Source organism: Scyliorhinus torazame, chromosome 16 (genome assembly GCF_047496885.1).
Source record: "Scyliorhinus torazame isolate Kashiwa2021f chromosome 16, sScyTor2.1, whole genome shotgun sequence".
In the NCBI taxonomy this organism is placed as follows: domain Eukaryota; kingdom Metazoa; phylum Chordata; class Chondrichthyes; order Carcharhiniformes; family Scyliorhinidae; genus Scyliorhinus; species Scyliorhinus torazame.
In genome coordinates, this window is record NC_092722.1 from 33,261,622 (window position 1) to 33,279,079 (window position 17,458).

Here is a 17,458-nt window from a genome sequence, read left to right on the forward strand (position 1 = left end):
GGGATACAAAACAAAGCGCACAGATGGTGTTTTTCATCAACCCAATTTGAATGTTTTTATCTTCTGAAAAACAGGTTGAACTTTGAAAGCTTCTTAAATAACATTACGTGTGTTTTGGTTCAAACATTTCACATTCTGCTTGGGGATAGCAGTGAGAGAGGGAGTGGAGAGAGAGGCAGAGATGTGTGCACAGAAATAAATAAATTAAATACTTGCACAGATCTCTTGGCAAAAGGGTGACCAAGCTAACCCAGGTATTTACAGGCCAGTTTCACATCGGCAATTGGGATACATTTTGCAATTAATTATTCATTGATTTAGGGAGGCGCAGTGGTTAACACTGTTGCCTCATGGCGCCGAGGACCCAGGTTCGATCCTGCCTCCCGGCCACTGTCCGTGTTGAGCTTGCACATTCTCCCCATGTTTCCGTGAGTCTCACTCCCACAATCCAAAGATGTGCAGGGTCAGTGGATTGGCCACGCTAAATTGCTCCTTAATTGGGGGGAAAAGAGAATCGGGTACTTTAAATTTATTTTTTTAAACAATTAAATTATTACATATATGAAGAGAATATTATTAGAAAAAAACAGTGCAAATTTCAGAAAGGTGAATTTTGCTTGACAAACCTGATCCAAATTCTTTCTGAGGGATTTGAGAGCACCTCTTGGTCCATAGAATCCCTACAGTGCAGGAGTTGGCCATTCACCCCATTGAGTCTACACCGAACCTCTGAAAGAGCATCCTGCCTATGCCCACTCCCTGCCCTATCCCTGTAACCCCACCTAACCTACACATCTTTGGACACTAAGGGGCAATTTGGCATGATCAGTTCACCTGAACTGCACATTTTAGTACTGTGGGAGGAAACCGGAGCACCCGGAGGAAACCCATGCAAACATTGGGAGAACGCGTAAAATCCACACAGTCACCCAAGGTGGGATTTGAACATAGGTTACTGGTGCTATGAGGCACCAGTACTAGATACCGTGACACCCTTGTGCAACCATGCCGCCTTACAGCCAAACTTTAGGTTCCCTCTTTTTTTTAAATAAACAATTTTATTGAGGTATTTTTGGCATATAAAACAGCAACATTATACCGTAGTGTACAAAAAGCAAATAAGACACAATGCAAGTATCGGCTCCCCTCTCGCAAGAACCTGCCTAAGCAACCCCCTACTCTACGCTACCCTAACCCCCCCCCCCCACCCCCGACGATTAATTCTCCGCAAAGAAGTCAACTAATGGCTGCCACCTCCGGGCGAACCCTGACAGAGATCCTCTCAAGGCAAACTTAATTTTCTCCAGCCCGAGAAAGCTCGCCATGTCCGAAAGCCATACTTCAGACTTCGGGGGCTTTGAGTCACTCCATGCCAATAATGTTCGTCGCCGGGCTACCAGGGAAGCAAAGGCCAAGACATCAGCCTCTTTCTCCTCCTGGACTCCCGGGTCCTCCGAAACCACAAAAATTGCCCCCTCAGGACTCATTGCTACCCTAGTTTTCAATACCCGGGTCATGACGTCCGCGCATCCCTGCCAGTACCCCCTTAGTTTAGGACATGCCCAAAACATGTGTCCATGGTTCGCTGGTCGTCCGGCACATCTAGCACATTTGTCCTCCAGCCCAAAGAATTTGTGCATCCGGGCCACCGTCTTGTGCGCCCGATGTACGACTTTGAACTGGATCAGACTGAGCCTGGCGCATGTTGCGGTCGTGTTTACTCTACTCAAAGCGTCTGCCCATATGCCGTCCTCTATATCCCCCCCCCCCCCCCCCCCCCCCCCCCCCCCCCCCCCCCCCGAGCTCCTCCTCCCACTTAAGCTTCAGATCTTCGGTCTGTGCCTTCTCTGCTCCCATTAGTTCTTTATAAATGTCGGAGACTCTCCCCTCTCCCACCTCTCCTCTGGAAACTACCCTGTCCTGGATCCCCCTTGGTGGGAGGCGTGGGAAGGATGGTACCAATCTGCGTACGAAATCCCGCACCTGCAAGTACCTGAAATTCCCTCTCGCCGGCCCGAATTTCTCCTCCAACACCCTCGTGCTCGGGAAGCTCCCTTCCAGGAACAGATCACCCATCCTCGCAATCCCCGCCCTCCGCCATAATTGGAACCCACCGTCCATATTCCCCGGGGCAAATCGGTGGTTACCGCAGATTGGGGACCAAACCGATGCTCTCACCTCCCCTATATGCCTCCTCCACTGGCCCCAGATCCGTAGAGCCGCCACCACTATAGGGCTGGTGGAGTATCGTGCCGGCGGGAGCGGCAGAGGCGCCGTAACCAAGGCTGCCAAACGAGTGCCCCTGCACAAAGCAGCCTCCATCCAATCCCACACCGACCCCGTACCCACCCTGTCTAGTCCCACGGTGCAATCTGAAGTAGTCAGATGTCGTCCTGTTCATCCTCACACTAGCCTCTGGGGCCTGATATAGCATCCTAACCCAGTCAATGAATCCAACCCCGAACCCAAAACGTCTCAGCACCTCCCATAGATAGTCCCACTCAACCCGGTCGACAGCCATTTCGGCATCCATTGCTACCACTACCTCTGCCTCCCTGCTCTCCAGGGGCATCATAATCACATTGAGCAGCCTCCTTAGATTGGCCACCAGTTGTCTGCCCTTTATGAACCCGGTTTGGTCCTCCGCAATCACGTCCGGTACACAGTCCTCAATTCTAGACACCAAATCTTTGCCAGTAACTTAGTGTCTGTGTTAATCAAAGAGATCGGCCTATAGGACCCACATGCCTCCGGGTCTTTATCCCATTTCAGTATAAGCGGGATAGTGGCCTGCAACATCATCGAGGGCAAGACCCCTCTGTCTCTTGCCTCGTTGAACACCCTGACCAGCACCGGCCCCACTATCTCGGAGAACGTTTTATAAAACTCCACTGGGTATCCTCCGGCCCCGTGGCCTTACCCGACTGCATGACCTTCAGGCCCCCTAGTACTTCGGTCCTGATCGGGGCCCCCAGCCCGTCTACCAACCCCCTACCTACTCTTGGGAAGGTCAGTCCGTCCAAAAGGCGCCTCATCCCCTCCGGTCCCGTGGGGGGTTCCGGGATGTGCAGCTTGCTTTGAAGTCCCGAAACACCTTGTTCAGTCCTACCGGGTCCCCCACCAGGTTTCCCTCCCCGTTGACTACCTTTCCTATTTCCCTAGCCGCTTCTCTCTTTCTTAGTTGTTGTGCAAGCATTCTGCTGGCCTTCTCCCCATGCTCGCATATTGTGCCCTTTGCCCTTCTAAGCTGCTCTACGGCCTTCCCTGTAGACAACACCCCAAACTCAGTCTGCAGCCTCTGTTGTTTCTTAAGTAACTCTGGCATCGGGGACTCCGCATAGCTCCTGTCCGTCCGTAAAATTTCCTTACCCGGTCGGTCCGTTTCTGCCCTGTCTGTCCTGTCCCTGTGGGCTCGGATTGAAATCAGCTTCCCTCTCACCACTGCCTTCAATGCCTCCCAGAGCACCGCTGCTGAGACTTCTCCAGTATCATTTACCTGCAGGTAATTATGCATGCATTTCCTCAGCCTCTCACACACCGCCTCGTCTGTCAGCAGCCCAACTTCCAGCCTCCATTGTGGGCGCTGAAAGCTATCTTTGCAAATCTGCCGATCAACCCAGTACGGAGCATGGTCCGAGATGGTAATTGCCGAATATTCTGCACAGGTCACCCTGTCAGCAAGTCCCTGCTCATGATAAAGAAATCGATTCTAGAATCCATTGTTAAGGATGAGATTTCTAAATTCTTCGAAGTGCAGGGTCGGATTAGGACAAGTCAGCATGGATTTAGTAAGGGGAAGCCGTGCCTGACAAACCTGTTAGAGTTCTTTGAAGAGATAACAAATAGGTTAGACCAAGAAGAGCCAATGGATGTTATCTATCTTGACTTCCAAAAGGCCTTTGATAAGGTGCCTCACGGGAGACTGCTGAGTAAAATAAGGGCCCATGGTATTCGAGGCAAGGTACTAACATGGATTGACGATTGGCTGTCAGGCAGAAGGCAGAGAGTTGGGATAAAAGGTTCTTTTTCGGAATGGCAACCGGTGACGAGTTGTGTCCCGCAGGGTTCCGTGTTGGGGCCACAGCTGTTCTCTTTATATATTAATGATCTAGATGACGGGACTGGGCGCATTCTGGCTAAGTTTGCCGATGATACAAAGATAGGTGGAGGGGCAGGTAGTATGGAGGAGGTGGGGAGGCTGCAGAAAGATTTAGACAGTTTAGGAGAGTGGTCCAAGAAATGGCTGATGAAATTCAATGTGGGCAAGTGCGAGGTCTTGCACTTTGGAAAAAAGAATAGAGGCATGGACTATTTTCTAAACGGTGACAAAATTCATAATGCTGAAGTGCAAAGGGACTTGGGAGTCCTAGTCCAGGACTCTCTAAAGGTAAACTTGCAGGTTGAGTCCGTAATTAAGAAAGCAAATGCAATGTTGTCATTCATCTCAAGAGGCTTGGAATATAAAAGCAGGGATGTACTTCTGAAGCTTTATAAAGCATTAGTTAGGCCCAATTTAGAATACTGTGAGCAATTTTGGGCCCCACACCTTAGGAAGGGCATACTGGCACTGGAGCGGGTCTAGCAGAGATTCACACGGATGATCCCAGGAATGGTAGGCCGAACATACGATGAACGTCTGAGGATCCTGGGATTATATTCATTGGAGTTTAGGAGGTTGAGGGGAGATCTAATAGAAACTTACAAGATAATGAATGGCTTAGATAGGGTGGATGTAGGGAAGTTGTTTCCATTAGCAGGGGAGACTAGGACCCGGGGGCACAGCCTTAGAATAAAAGGGAGTCACTTTAGAACAGAGATGAGGAGAAATTTCTTCAGCCAGAGAGTGGTGGGTCTGTGGAATTCATTGCCACAGAGGGCGGTGGAGGCCGGGACGTTGAGTGTCTTTAAGACAGAAGTTGATAAATTCTTGATTTCTCAAGGAATTAAGGGCTATGGAGAGAGAGCGGGTAAATGGAGTTGAAATCAGCCATGATTGAATGGTGGAGTGGACTCGATGGGCCGAATGGCCTTACCTCCACTCCTATGTCTTATGGTCTTATGGATTCGGGAATACACCTTGTGGACGTGAGAATAGAACGAAAATTCCTTCGTTGACGGCCGACTAAATCTCCATAGGTCAGCTCTCTTTTCCCCCCCCCCCCCATTTGCTTCATTGAACCCCCCCCCCCCCCCCCCCCCCAATTTGCTTCATGAACCCTCTCGGTTCCTTTGCCATCGCCGGCATCCTCCATGTTTTTGAGCACAACCGGTCCAGGCCAGGATCAAGAACTGTGTTAAAGTCCCCCCCCATGATCAGTTTGCTAGAGTCCAAGTCCGGGATCTTCCCCAGCAACCTCTTAACAAAATCTATGTCATCCCAATTAGGGGCATATACGTTGACCAGGACTACTCTCACCCCCTCAAGTTTATACCTAACCATAACAAATCTGCCACCCCTATCCACAACTGTGCCCTCCACCTCAAATTGGACCTGCTTGTTGATCAAGATCGCAACCCCCCTGGTCTTAGTGTCGAGCCCTGAATGGAAAACCTGATTAATCCAGCCCTTTCTTAATCTGACCTGGTCAGCCACTTTCAGATGAGTCTCCTGTAACATGACTACGTCCGCCTTCAAAACCCGTAAATGCGCGAACATGCCCCCCCCCCCCCCCACACACACACACACACACACACACACACCCTTTTGCTGATCAGCTATCTCCTTTCTTTGGCCAGCCCCCAAGCCATGTGACGCGCTTCCTCTGGCCGCCTCCACCCCTGACCTCCTCACTTTTACCATGCCCAATTTCCAACATCGTCAGCAGACCTATTTCCCCCCCCCCCCCCCCCCCCCCTTTTAGCAACACCACCCTATAACCTAACCCCTGACATAAACTAGCTAAATGAACACCCCCCACCTGGCTTCCGTTGACTAGCTCACCCAGCTAGCCTGGTGGCTCCCAACTCTGGCGCCAGCGAGTCTCTCACCTATTATTCCCTGGCCCCCCCCCCCCGGCCCATCCACACCACTTCCCCAAATCAGCCCTGCTTGCACAAATACTCTAAACATGACAGAGACAGCGCCAACAATAGTGCAATTTAAGTCATACAAAATGAAATAGCAGGCACTGTCAACCATTCCTATCTGAACGCAGAAAGATATCGCAAGAATTCCCCGAAAACCCCCCCCCCCTCCCCCCCCCCCCCCCCCCATATCCGACCCATTCTAACTATTCTCGTTTTCTTCAAAATGCAAACACAAAAGCGAAAAAGAGACGAGAAGAGAAAAAGGACAAAAACACATAAAAACCAAGATACAAAAGCATGAAAAAACATGCAGCCATCTCTCAGAAACGAGAGAGAAAGAATTCAAAGTTCCAACACGAGTCCAAGAGTCCTCAGCTCAGGACCAGCCCTTGCCTCTTTGCAAAGTCCATTGCCTCCTCGGGTTCATCAAAATAATGGTGCTGCCCCTCGTGCGTAAACAGTCGCGCCGGATAGAGCAGCCCAAATTTCACCTGCTTATATAAAATCTCTTTAACTTGCCTGTAGCCTGCCCTCCTTCTGGCCACCTCTGAGCTCAAGGTCTTGGTAAACGTGCAGGGTGCTATTGTCCCAGTTGCAGTCTCTTGGCCCATTGAAGAACCCGCTCCTTATCCAGGAACCTGTGGAACCGGACCACCATCACTCGTGAGGGACCCCCTCGCTGCGGCTGCCTCACCTGCGCTCTATGTGCCCAGTCCACCTCCGGCGGGCGAGGGAACACCTCGTTCCCCAGCAGCTTCTGGAACATATCTGCCACATACTCGGCAGCATCCAGCCCCTCGGCCCCCTCCGCGAGGCCAACAATTCTTAAATTCTGCCGGCGAGACCTGTTCTCCAGGTCCTCCAGCTTTTCCAGGAGCATTTTTTGTTGGTCTCTCAACCTTTGAATCTCCATGTCCGCCACCGTTTGAAAGTCCGCCTGCTCTCCTCCACTGTCTTCTCCAGCTCCTGATTCTTCTCGGCCTGGGCATCCAGCCTTTTCTCCATTCGGTCAAACGACATCTGGAGCGTGTCATGATATTCAGATGACCATCACAGCACGTACATATACACATAATGATGGACAGATCAACGGACCAATCAACACACAAAACACGACAGCCAATCACAGACAAGAGCATACACAGTACAAAGCAGGGAACACCACACTTCCTGGACTCTCGAGCAGGAGGGGGCTCAGGGCACAGACCTCATTGCCAGCCACAGAGGTTCACCATGTGCTGAATACCAGAGTTTAATATGTTAATAGTTCATTGAAATAAAACTGCATTGTACCATTTGCAACCGTGTTGGTTCGTCTGTGTATCAGAGTACCCAACACTTCAGAGCGGTTCCAAATGATCACTTTTCAGTGCTAGGAAGTTCTCCTGCATAACCTGCAACAGGTGCTCCATTGTCGGCTGAGCTGGCGGTGCCCAGGTCTGGACATCGGCCATATTGGTTTTCTTCACAGCCTCCCCTTTACCCTTGCTTGTCCACTTCAGCTGTTTGCGATCATTCCTACTTCTTAGTTCCATACATCTCTGTATGGATTCAGTGCCTGAGTGCTATTACTTTCCAATCCAGCACTTAAAAGCGCAAAAAAGTCGGGGGGAAAGGTCCAAAAGTCCGACCGGAGCGGGAGCCACCAAGTGTGCGACTTACTCCCTCATCGCCGCCACCGGAAGTCCCAGATTCCCTCTTAACATACAAACAAGGAGCTTGAGTAGGCTATTCGGCCCCTGGAGCCTTCTCTGCCATTCAGTAAGGTCATGGCTAAGCTGATGGTAACCTCAAGCCTGCATCCTACCGACCCTGATAGCCCATCACCCACTTGTTTACTAAGAATCTGAACACCTCTGCCTTAAAAGTATTCAAAGAATCTGCTTCCACCGTCTTTTCAGAAAGAGTTCCAAAGACTCAGAGAAAAAACTTCGCCTCATTTCCAGTTTAAATGGGTGACCCCTTATTTTTAAACGGTGACCTCTAGTTCTAGATTTTCCCACAAGCGGAAATATCTTCACATCCTGTCAGAACCCCTCAGGATCGTGTACGTTTTAATTAAGTCACCTCTTACTAAACTCCAGCAAATGCAAGCCTAGCCTGTCCAACCTTTCCTCTTAAGGCAGCCCACCCATTCCAGGTTTTAGCCTGGTAAACCTTCTCTGAACTGCTTCCAACACATTTATACCCTTGCTTAAATACGGTGACCAATACTCCAGTACTCCAGGTGTGGTCTCATTAGTGCTTTGCATAACTGAAGCATACCCTCCCTTCATAGTTTTCCAAATTCCCCACCACAGTAATTCTAGGCCAGAAGAACACCTATCCCATTTAAGCTCTTACCTCAATCCCAGTCTTATCAAGCACTAGGATCATTCCCTCAAGGCTACCAAATCCCAGGTTTGCTCTCAGTGCACTTAAAATCAACCTGAGCTCACCAAGTCTGGAATTACCTGTGACAATGCAATTGGGATGTTACACCTAAAATTCACATTCCATATTTCTTTTTGATCTGATAATGAAAGTTTCAAGCCACATTACGCACATATTTCTAAAGGTAGGCAATCTTGGAAACTTTCCAGTTTTTATCATTACTCATATTGCAGTAAAAATACATTGAAAAAACAAAACTTGTGATCAAGGTGAGCATATTTTTTAGTAGCTTAAATAAAAATTGCAATAAAACAAAAATGATTTGTTTCTGGCTGCAGCTGAAATTGTGTGTAATTTTACACCTATTTTGAACATTTACAGGAATTCTTTGTGTGCAGTTCTTAATGCCTCCTCCCCGTGACAATCCAAGATGATTTGGGAATTAATAGGTAGTGTAGTATAATTATTAGCTGAATCGCTTCTCGGCCTTTTGGCTAAGATCAAGTGTCTGTAGATTGAGCCTTTGGTTCAGATTTGGTGTGTCTCTCTTGTGGGGACCGTGAATTCGATTCAGTTTGGATTGGTTTTTTGGAGCGGGCGAGGAGCTGGATTGGGGGTTTGCCCCTGACCCACACACTGGGCCCTGGCTTGGTAACTCGGAAAAGGAAATTAAAAAAAAAAAAAAAAATAATTATTATTATTAGCTGAATAAATGCCCGAATTAACATTTTTTATTGCTGGTTATTTAAATCCCAATTACTTGTGTGTTGTGGCAAGAACCCTCACCCCCAGGCGTGGGTGCCCACCTCCAAGTTGCATACTGTTGTTGCTTTAAATTGTAACTTCAAAGAGGGTAAGGGATTAAGGTTAGTACATGGCGATTATATACAACATTAGCACCCATTAAGATATTCACAAAACACATTGTTGCATAAAATCCCAGAATACCTTGTGATAAAATGGAACTTGATTGGTAAGTTACCTGGTTAAGTTGCTGAAAGAGGCAAAGACAGGAATAGTTGAGGCATTGACCATGACCTTTCAATCCTCATTGGATACAGAATTAGTGCCAGAATACTGAAAGTTGTTAATGTTAACTATTCCAAAAGAAAGGGGCAAGGGATTAACCAGCGAACTGCAAGCCAGTCAACCTAACATCAGTGGTGGGGAAGTTATTGGAAACCATTATCAGGAATGGAATAAACTTTTTGGGGGAAGACCTGGATTTATTGAAAAGACCCCACGTGAATTTGTTAAAATATCCGAGTAACCTGATGACATAATTTGTGGTAACAAGGAAGCTTGGCAGTGCCAGTGCAATAAATGTTGTATGATGATGTTCAGAAGGCATTCAGCTTTTTCAGACCAGGAGGTGGTCTGCAATGATGGTCCCCAAGAGTTGGATTTAAGACCATTGCTCTCTTCAATTTTAATAAATAACCTACATTCTGGGAGCAGCATTATAAAGTTTGCAGATGATACAAAACTATGACAGCAATGAGGATAGATGTAGGTTTAGGATGATAAACTGAGCAGGAGCATGGCAAATGAAGTTCGATACAATTCAAGACAAATATGGACTGACACCTTCCAATAAATGGCACAATTTTGAAACATGTAGGGAGCAGAGGTGCCTTGGTGTCTATGCACACATCCAGGGAAGGTTGATAGGTGGTTTAAAAAAAACCTAAAGGGTACTTGGGTTTCAAAATAATCAGAGCTTGTGGATTTGAAATAATTGGCAAGAGAGGAGATCTTTTTTACTCTTATAGTTGTCATGGTCTGGACTCTACCTGTAAATCATAGAATCCCAGTGCAGAAGGAAGCCATTCAGCCCATTAAATCTGCACTGACCCTTCGAATGAGCATTCTACCCATTTATAATCCCCTGACCACCCCACCCTACCCTGTAACCCAGAATCTAATCTGCACATCCCTGGACATTGGGGACAATTTAACATGACCAATCCATCTAACCTGTACATCTTTGGACTGTGGGAGGAAACTTGCGCAGACAATGGGCGAACGTACAAACTCCACACACATGCCGGAATTGAACCCGGGTCCATGGCATTGTGAGGCAGCAGTGCTAACCACTGTGCCATCCCGGTGGCGATTTGATTCCATAAATAATTTTAAAGGGGAGTTGGTCAGGTACTTGAAGGTGTGGAACTTGCAGGGCTATGGACAAAAACATTTGAGGGTGGTGGGACAAAACATGATTGCTTTTTGAAAGAACAAGCACAGACATGACTGGCAGAATGCCCACCTCCATCCAGTTCTGTGACATTCTATAATTTATTCCAATACCATGAATCAGTGGTCTAGATGTATTGCATAACTCTCCTGTTATAAAACAGCAAATCCTCATGCTCACTGAGTATTGCCACAGGGGAATAGCTAGTTAACATCATAAAGACATTATGTTTGATGCACAGTTCCTTTCAACTTAAATACATATGTTGATTATAATGTAATAATTAAAAATATAGAAATAACTTAAATCTCTTGGAACAGAAATTATGGGATTCACAATGTCCGCAGCCTCTAAATTGGTCTGGGTTATGATTTGCAATCAGAATATAAAGTAAAGGTTGGACTATTGCAGGTATTTACTGAACAGTAAATACTCTTTGTAGCCTCAAGGGAAAAAAATGTCCAGAGGCAGAATAACCCATTATACGTTTCTACTCCTGCGAGTGAACAAATTGTATCATCCAACTAACCGATTATATTAGGATATCATCAGAACCAATATACCTTTTTAATATCCCCAGCAAAGTACTGTCAGGGTCCTGTGAAGGGTAATGGTCTCTGGCCATATACAATCATGATGTGGCGATGCCGGCGTTGGACTGGGGTGAGCACAGTACGAAGTCTTACAACACCAGGTTAAAGTCCAACAGGTTTGTTTCGATGTCACTAGCTTTCAGAGCGCTGCTCCTTCCTCAGGTGAAAGGAAGGAGCAGCGCTCTGAAAGCTAGTGACATTGAAACAAACCTGTTGGACTTTAACCTGGTGTTGTAAGGCTTCCTAATATACAATCATGTCAAAGCTAAAATTGGAATGAATTCTTTTTTGTATGTTTTTAGTGGGGTATTTAGTTGTCTGCATTTACTTCCTAAACTTGTGTTTTATCTCCCTGTGGAGTAAACTGGAGACCACAGGCTGGTCCCCGATATGCATTGTGAAACATTCTCATTGTCATTAACTGCTTGTGTGATGTCAGCCTTAGCTCTGAGGTCACATAAAGAGGTGTGAGGAATATGCCCTCTGATTTTTCTTCCTTCCCTCCTTTGGATAAGGCATTTTGGGTGTTACTCAGTGGATAGTTGTCCAAAGGAAAAATACTTGTATTGTTATCACTTCCTTTTGAATCAGAAGGCTGAGAATTAAGGCCTCTCCAGGAGTTTCGTATGTCCATTAGACTGATGTTTAATTGCAGTTCTTGGGGAGTGCTGCACTGTCTGTCAGCTGAGCAGTAAGCCCCATTTGCCTCATCAAGTGGAAGTAAAAATGCAAAACACTGGAATCGTGGGGGAGTTCTCCTGGTATTCTGGGAAACATTTATCCAGCAACTGACAATCCTAAAATCAAATTGTCAGCTTGTTTATTGCCATGTGTTGCACCTGGCTAAATGCAAATTGACTGCCAAGTTTCTTATATTCCCAATAGTAATCGCACACAAAAAGCACTTTGCCCTTAATCAGGTATTTTTGAGGTTGTGAAAGACATAAATGATTTTTTCCATTCTGTGTTTCCCCAATACTTCAGTTTCATTGGAGAGTTTGGAGTGGTCCTTCCATTGAATCTGGGGGATGTGGCAGCGGCATTACTGATTGGCTTTCTCTAATGCTCCTAAGTGTCGCTGTTGCACAGTCCAGGCCGTGTTGCAGTACTTGAGTCAATTCTTTGGTCGTATCTAAGGACGGATGTGCTGGCCTTGGAAAGGGTCCAGATGAGGTTCACAAGAATGATCCCTGGAATGAAGAGCTTGTCGTATGAGGAACGGTTGACGACTCTGTGTCTGTCTCATTGGAGTTCAGAAGGTTGAGGGGGGATCTTATTGAAACTTACAGGACACGGCAAGGCCTGGATAGAGTGGATGTGGAGAGGATGTTTCCACTTGTCGGAAAAACTAGAAGCAGAGAACACAATCTCAGACTAAAGGGACAATCCTTTAAAACAGAGATGAGGAGGAATTTCTTCAGCCAGAATGTGATGAATCTGTGGAACTCTTTGCTGCAGAAGGCTGTAGAGGCCAAATCACTGAGTGTCTAAGACAGATAGATAGGTTCTTGATTAATAAGGGGATCAGGGGTTATAGGGAGAAGGCAGGAGAATGGGAATGAGAAAAATATCAGCCATGATTGAATGGCAAAGCAGACTTGATGGGCCGAGTGGCCTAATTCTGCACCTATGTCTTATGGTTTAATGGTCTTATAGTTTGATGCATGCAAGAGTTCCTGGTTTTGTTCTCAGCAATTTTCTTGGATTTGTCTGGCAACAAAGACCCATGTGGGAGTTCCTCGAAAAGGTCTAAAGCCACACCGTCTCTGGGAAGATTTCTTCAGCCACAAAAAATAGGCATTTTCCCTGCTATGGACTTCAATATGATTTATCTCTTTGTATATTTTCTGCTATAATTCACATTGTGAATATGAGAGGAGGGTTAATATATCTTTTTATTCTACCATGATTAGTGCATTTCTATTTTTCTTAAGCTGTGTACAGTTTTCCTGGAGCTGAGATGATCACGTGTGTGTTCATGAATGTCTGTCATTGAAAAGATTGGGGGAATAAGAAAAGAAAAGCATGTTTTGTACCACGCGTTTGATGGTTTTCTCCACAGCCAGTGCACGGGATGAGAAAAATAATCCTTTTAATTTTATTGTTTTGAGTTTTTAAATCTAAGGGATAATAATACATAAGGCACTGTTGGACACAATGTTGGGCAGTTCCTTTACTCATTCTCCATGCCTCAGATCGCTGCACTTTAGTTCATTTGCTCATAAGAGCCTCCCATTTTCAGCTTCAGGTAAGAAATGAGCAATGCAACTAAGAAAAGAATTGGCTTTCCTGTTGACTTCCCCGTGAGCTTAGAAGGAAACACAAGTCCTCTTTCTGAAGGATCTCCCGTGTGTAAGTGGTGATTGCCCCTCGAAGCTCTAGCTTGTGCAAACTCCACAAGAACAGTGACCCAAGGGCAACACGGTGACGCAGTGGGCTAGCCCTGTTGCCTCACGGCACCGAGGTCCTAGGTTCGATCCCGGCTCTGGGTCACTGTCCGTGTGGAGTTTGCACATTCTCCCCGTGTTTGTGTGGGTTTCACCCCCACAACCCAAAGATGTGCTGGTTAGGTGGATTGGCCACACTAAATTGCCCCTTAATTGGAAAAAATGATTTGGGTACTCTAAATTTATTTTTAAAAAAGGAACAGTGATCCAGAGCCGGGATCGAACCTGGGACCTTGGCGCTGTGAGGCAACAGTGCTAACCACTGCACCACCATGCTGCCCGGTTGAATGCTTACTTTCATCAACTTGAGTATAACAATACCCAAGTCTCTTTGCACATTCCCCTCTCTCAATCTATAGCCGCTCAGATAAGAATCAGACTTCCTGTTTTTGCTACCAAAGTGGATAACTTCACATTTATCCACATTATACTGCATCTGCCGTGCATTTGCCCATTCGCTCAACTTGTCCAAATCACATTGCAGCATCTATGCATCCTCTTCACAGCTCACCCTTCTACCCAGCTTTGTGTCATCTGCAAATTTGGAGATATTACCTTTAGTTCTCTCATCTGAATTATGAATATACATTGTGAATAGCTGGGGTCCAAGCACTGATCGCTGCAGTACCCCATTACCTGCCACCTGGAAAATACCTTTTTATTCCCACTATCTGTGAACCATTTTCTAACCATTTCAATACACTACTCCCATCCCATGCATTTTAATTTTACATGTTAATAATCTTTTAGCTTGGACCTTGCCGAAAGCCTTCTGTAATCCAAATAAACCACATCCAGTGGCTCCCTCTCATCAACTCTACTAGTTGCATCCTCAAAGAATTCCAGTAGATTTGTCAAGTATAATTTCCCTTTCATAAATCCATGTTTACTCTGTCCGATCTTGCCAAAGTTTTCCAAGTGCTAGTCTATTAAATTTTTAATATTTAACACACTACTGACGACAGGCTGGCTGGTCTATAATTCCCTGTTTTCTCTCTACCTCCCTTTTTAAATAGTGTAGTTACATTAGCGGCCCTCCAATCTATAGGAAAAGTTCCAGAATCAAGAGAATCTTGGAAGATGACCACCAATGCATCCACTATTTCTAGGGCCACAGCCTTAAGTACTCTGGGATGTAGGTTATCAGGCCCTGGGGATTTATTGCCCGTCAATACCATCAATTTTAAAAACATTTTACTCTTTAAAAACATTTATTAAAAAAAAAAAGTTTTAATGTTCCCCACAAGCTTTTTTCTGAAATTGCCCCCCACAAGCTTCATCCTGTACTCTATTTCCCCCTACTTCCCTTTGTCCTCCTTCGTTGAATTCTAAACTGCTCCCAATCCTCAGGATTACTGTTTTCTCTGGTCATTTTGTTTGCCTCTTCCTTGGATTTAATACTATCTCTAATTTCCCTTGTAGCCCATGGTTTGGCCACTTCCCAATTATATTTTTGTGCCCGGGGCAGCACGGCGGCGCAGTCGTTAGCCCTGTTGCCTCACGGCTCCGAGGTTCGATCCCGGCTCTGGGTCACTGTCTGTGTGGAGTTTGCACGTTCTCCCCATGTTTGCGTGGGTTTTGCCCCCACAACCCAAAGATGTGCAGGGTATGTGGATTGGCCAGCTAAATTGCCCCTTAATTGGAAAAAATGAATTGGATACTCTAAATTTATAAAAATATATATATATATATATATATTTGTGCCAGACAAGAATGAACAATTGTTACAGGTCGCCCATGCACTCTTTGAATGTTTCCTATTGCCTAACCACCGGCATCCCTTCCTTTTTTTCCTTTTTTAATAAATTTAGAATGCCCAATTATTTGTTTTCAATTAAGGGTCAATTTAGAATGGCCAATTCACCTACCGTGCACATTTTTTGGATTGTGGAGGTGAGACCCACGCAGACATGAGGAGAATGTGCAAACTCCAAACGGACAGTGACCCGGGGTCGGGATCGCACCTGGGTCCACGGCGCCGTGACACCGACATCCCTTTAAGTAACATTCCCCAATCATCATAGCTAACTCATGCCACATACCATTATCGTTTCCTTTATTTCGATTCAGTACCCTAGTCTCAGAATCAACTACGTCACTCCAGCTTGAAAAAGAATTCTTATCATATTATGGCCGCTCGTCCCCAAGGGTCTTGCACAATTAGATATCCAATTATTCCTTTTATAGTATTTATAGGCAACTAGGCAAAATTAAAGGTTGGGATCAACAGCCAGAGTTGTAGCTCATAAGGCAAGAGAAGTAGTTCTCACATTGTGACTTTGATATGACCATACCCAAAATAGAGTTTTGTTCTCCTCATGGTTAAAAGGATATAAAATATTTGGATGGGGTACAAAAATGATGCACCAGATTAATTCCAGACTGAAAAGTGAAGAAGTTGTAGAGTGGGTTTGCAATTTGAGGGCTTTTCTGCCTTGAAAAGAGAATTAATAAAACATATTTAAGATTATGAGGTTTGGAGATGTGGACTCAATGTTTTTCTGTTCACAAGATTAAAGGACACATTTCAAAATTAAGTATGATGAGGAAAAGGTAAATTCATGCAAAATACTTTTTGTGAAACGGTTAGTATGAACTCGCCTCAATAAATCTCTTTCTCCTCCCCCCTGTCCTAATCACTTCTGTGTAAACATGTGGAACTTATTAAAAGCATGGAACATGAAACCATAAAATCTGATTGAATTTAAAAATACTTGTACTGGTTCCTGCCAGCAAACAGGCCTCAGAGGATTGGATTTCGAGATGCATCAGCATAATCTTGACGGAAGTTGGCTAGACAGTCCAGAAGTTCCAAAGGACTACTGCATGCAAATTACTTTTGTTTTATTTGGTCACATAGAGCATCTGGTAATCAAGTGAAGAAAACAAACCACTTTGGCCTTTTGAGCAAAAGATGGTGTGTACTTCATATAAAAAATTTGCATTTTGTAACAATCATGGGGGACTGATTGGCAATTCGTGAGACGTGTAAGTAGACCATTCACCAATTGAACCTGTTTGTAAGAGCTGAACAATTGGTCCCATTTCCTTCAGAAATGCACCAATTCAGCCCTTTTCAGTTGCAACCCTTTTACATGTCCTTCCCGGATCTTGCCCCATATCCCAGGAATCGGAAGCCCTCTTTTCTGCAATATTTTCCAGCCATACATTTATCTGCTTTATTTTTCTTTTCCTATGCTCACCAGCATATGACACTAGGGGTAAACCAGAGGTTACTATCTTTGAGGAACTATTAATGTTTACAACCTAGATCCTAAAACCCTATCGGACCTCAACACTTGTTGTTTCCGAATGTATTCCACGATCATCTCGCACCACTGCCCCGCCATGCTCTCCACCACCCCTGTCTGAAAACTGCACCTATGCTGTGATATCCTCTACCATGCCACCACAGAGGTGATACATAATCCAAGACTTGCATTGACAGTTGCAGAATTGCTTATTATTGGAACTGCTTTGGTGACAAAATGCTCCTTGGGTAGCTAGGAGTCGTGCTAGCTTCTCTAATAAGTTCTGCATTTGACTTACTTCATGGATATTTGATGTTTTGGTGCTCTTCCCTGCAAGTGAATGGTACAAGTAGAAATTACATTGATTTTGTCAAATTGTTGGCCAAAGCTATATGCCTATATCCTATTCCATATGAGGAAGATGGAGAAAGTTGATAACAAATATTTTTTACCCGGCGGTGGGTCTGATGTTAAGATATGTAATGGAATATAACCCGCAGTTGATAATCTGAGATGTGCTCACTAATTGAACAAAAGCTTGTCTTATCCCAAAATTAATATGGTGCATTG

General features: G+C 45.4%; 1 protein-coding gene across 4 annotated transcripts in view; it reads left to right on the forward strand.

The window, feature by feature from the left end:
- Window positions 1–17,458, forward strand: part of LOC140392687 (intermediate filament family orphan 2-like) — an 83,293-nt gene that overhangs the window by 21,775 nt on the left and 44,060 nt on the right. The window lies entirely within an intron of this gene.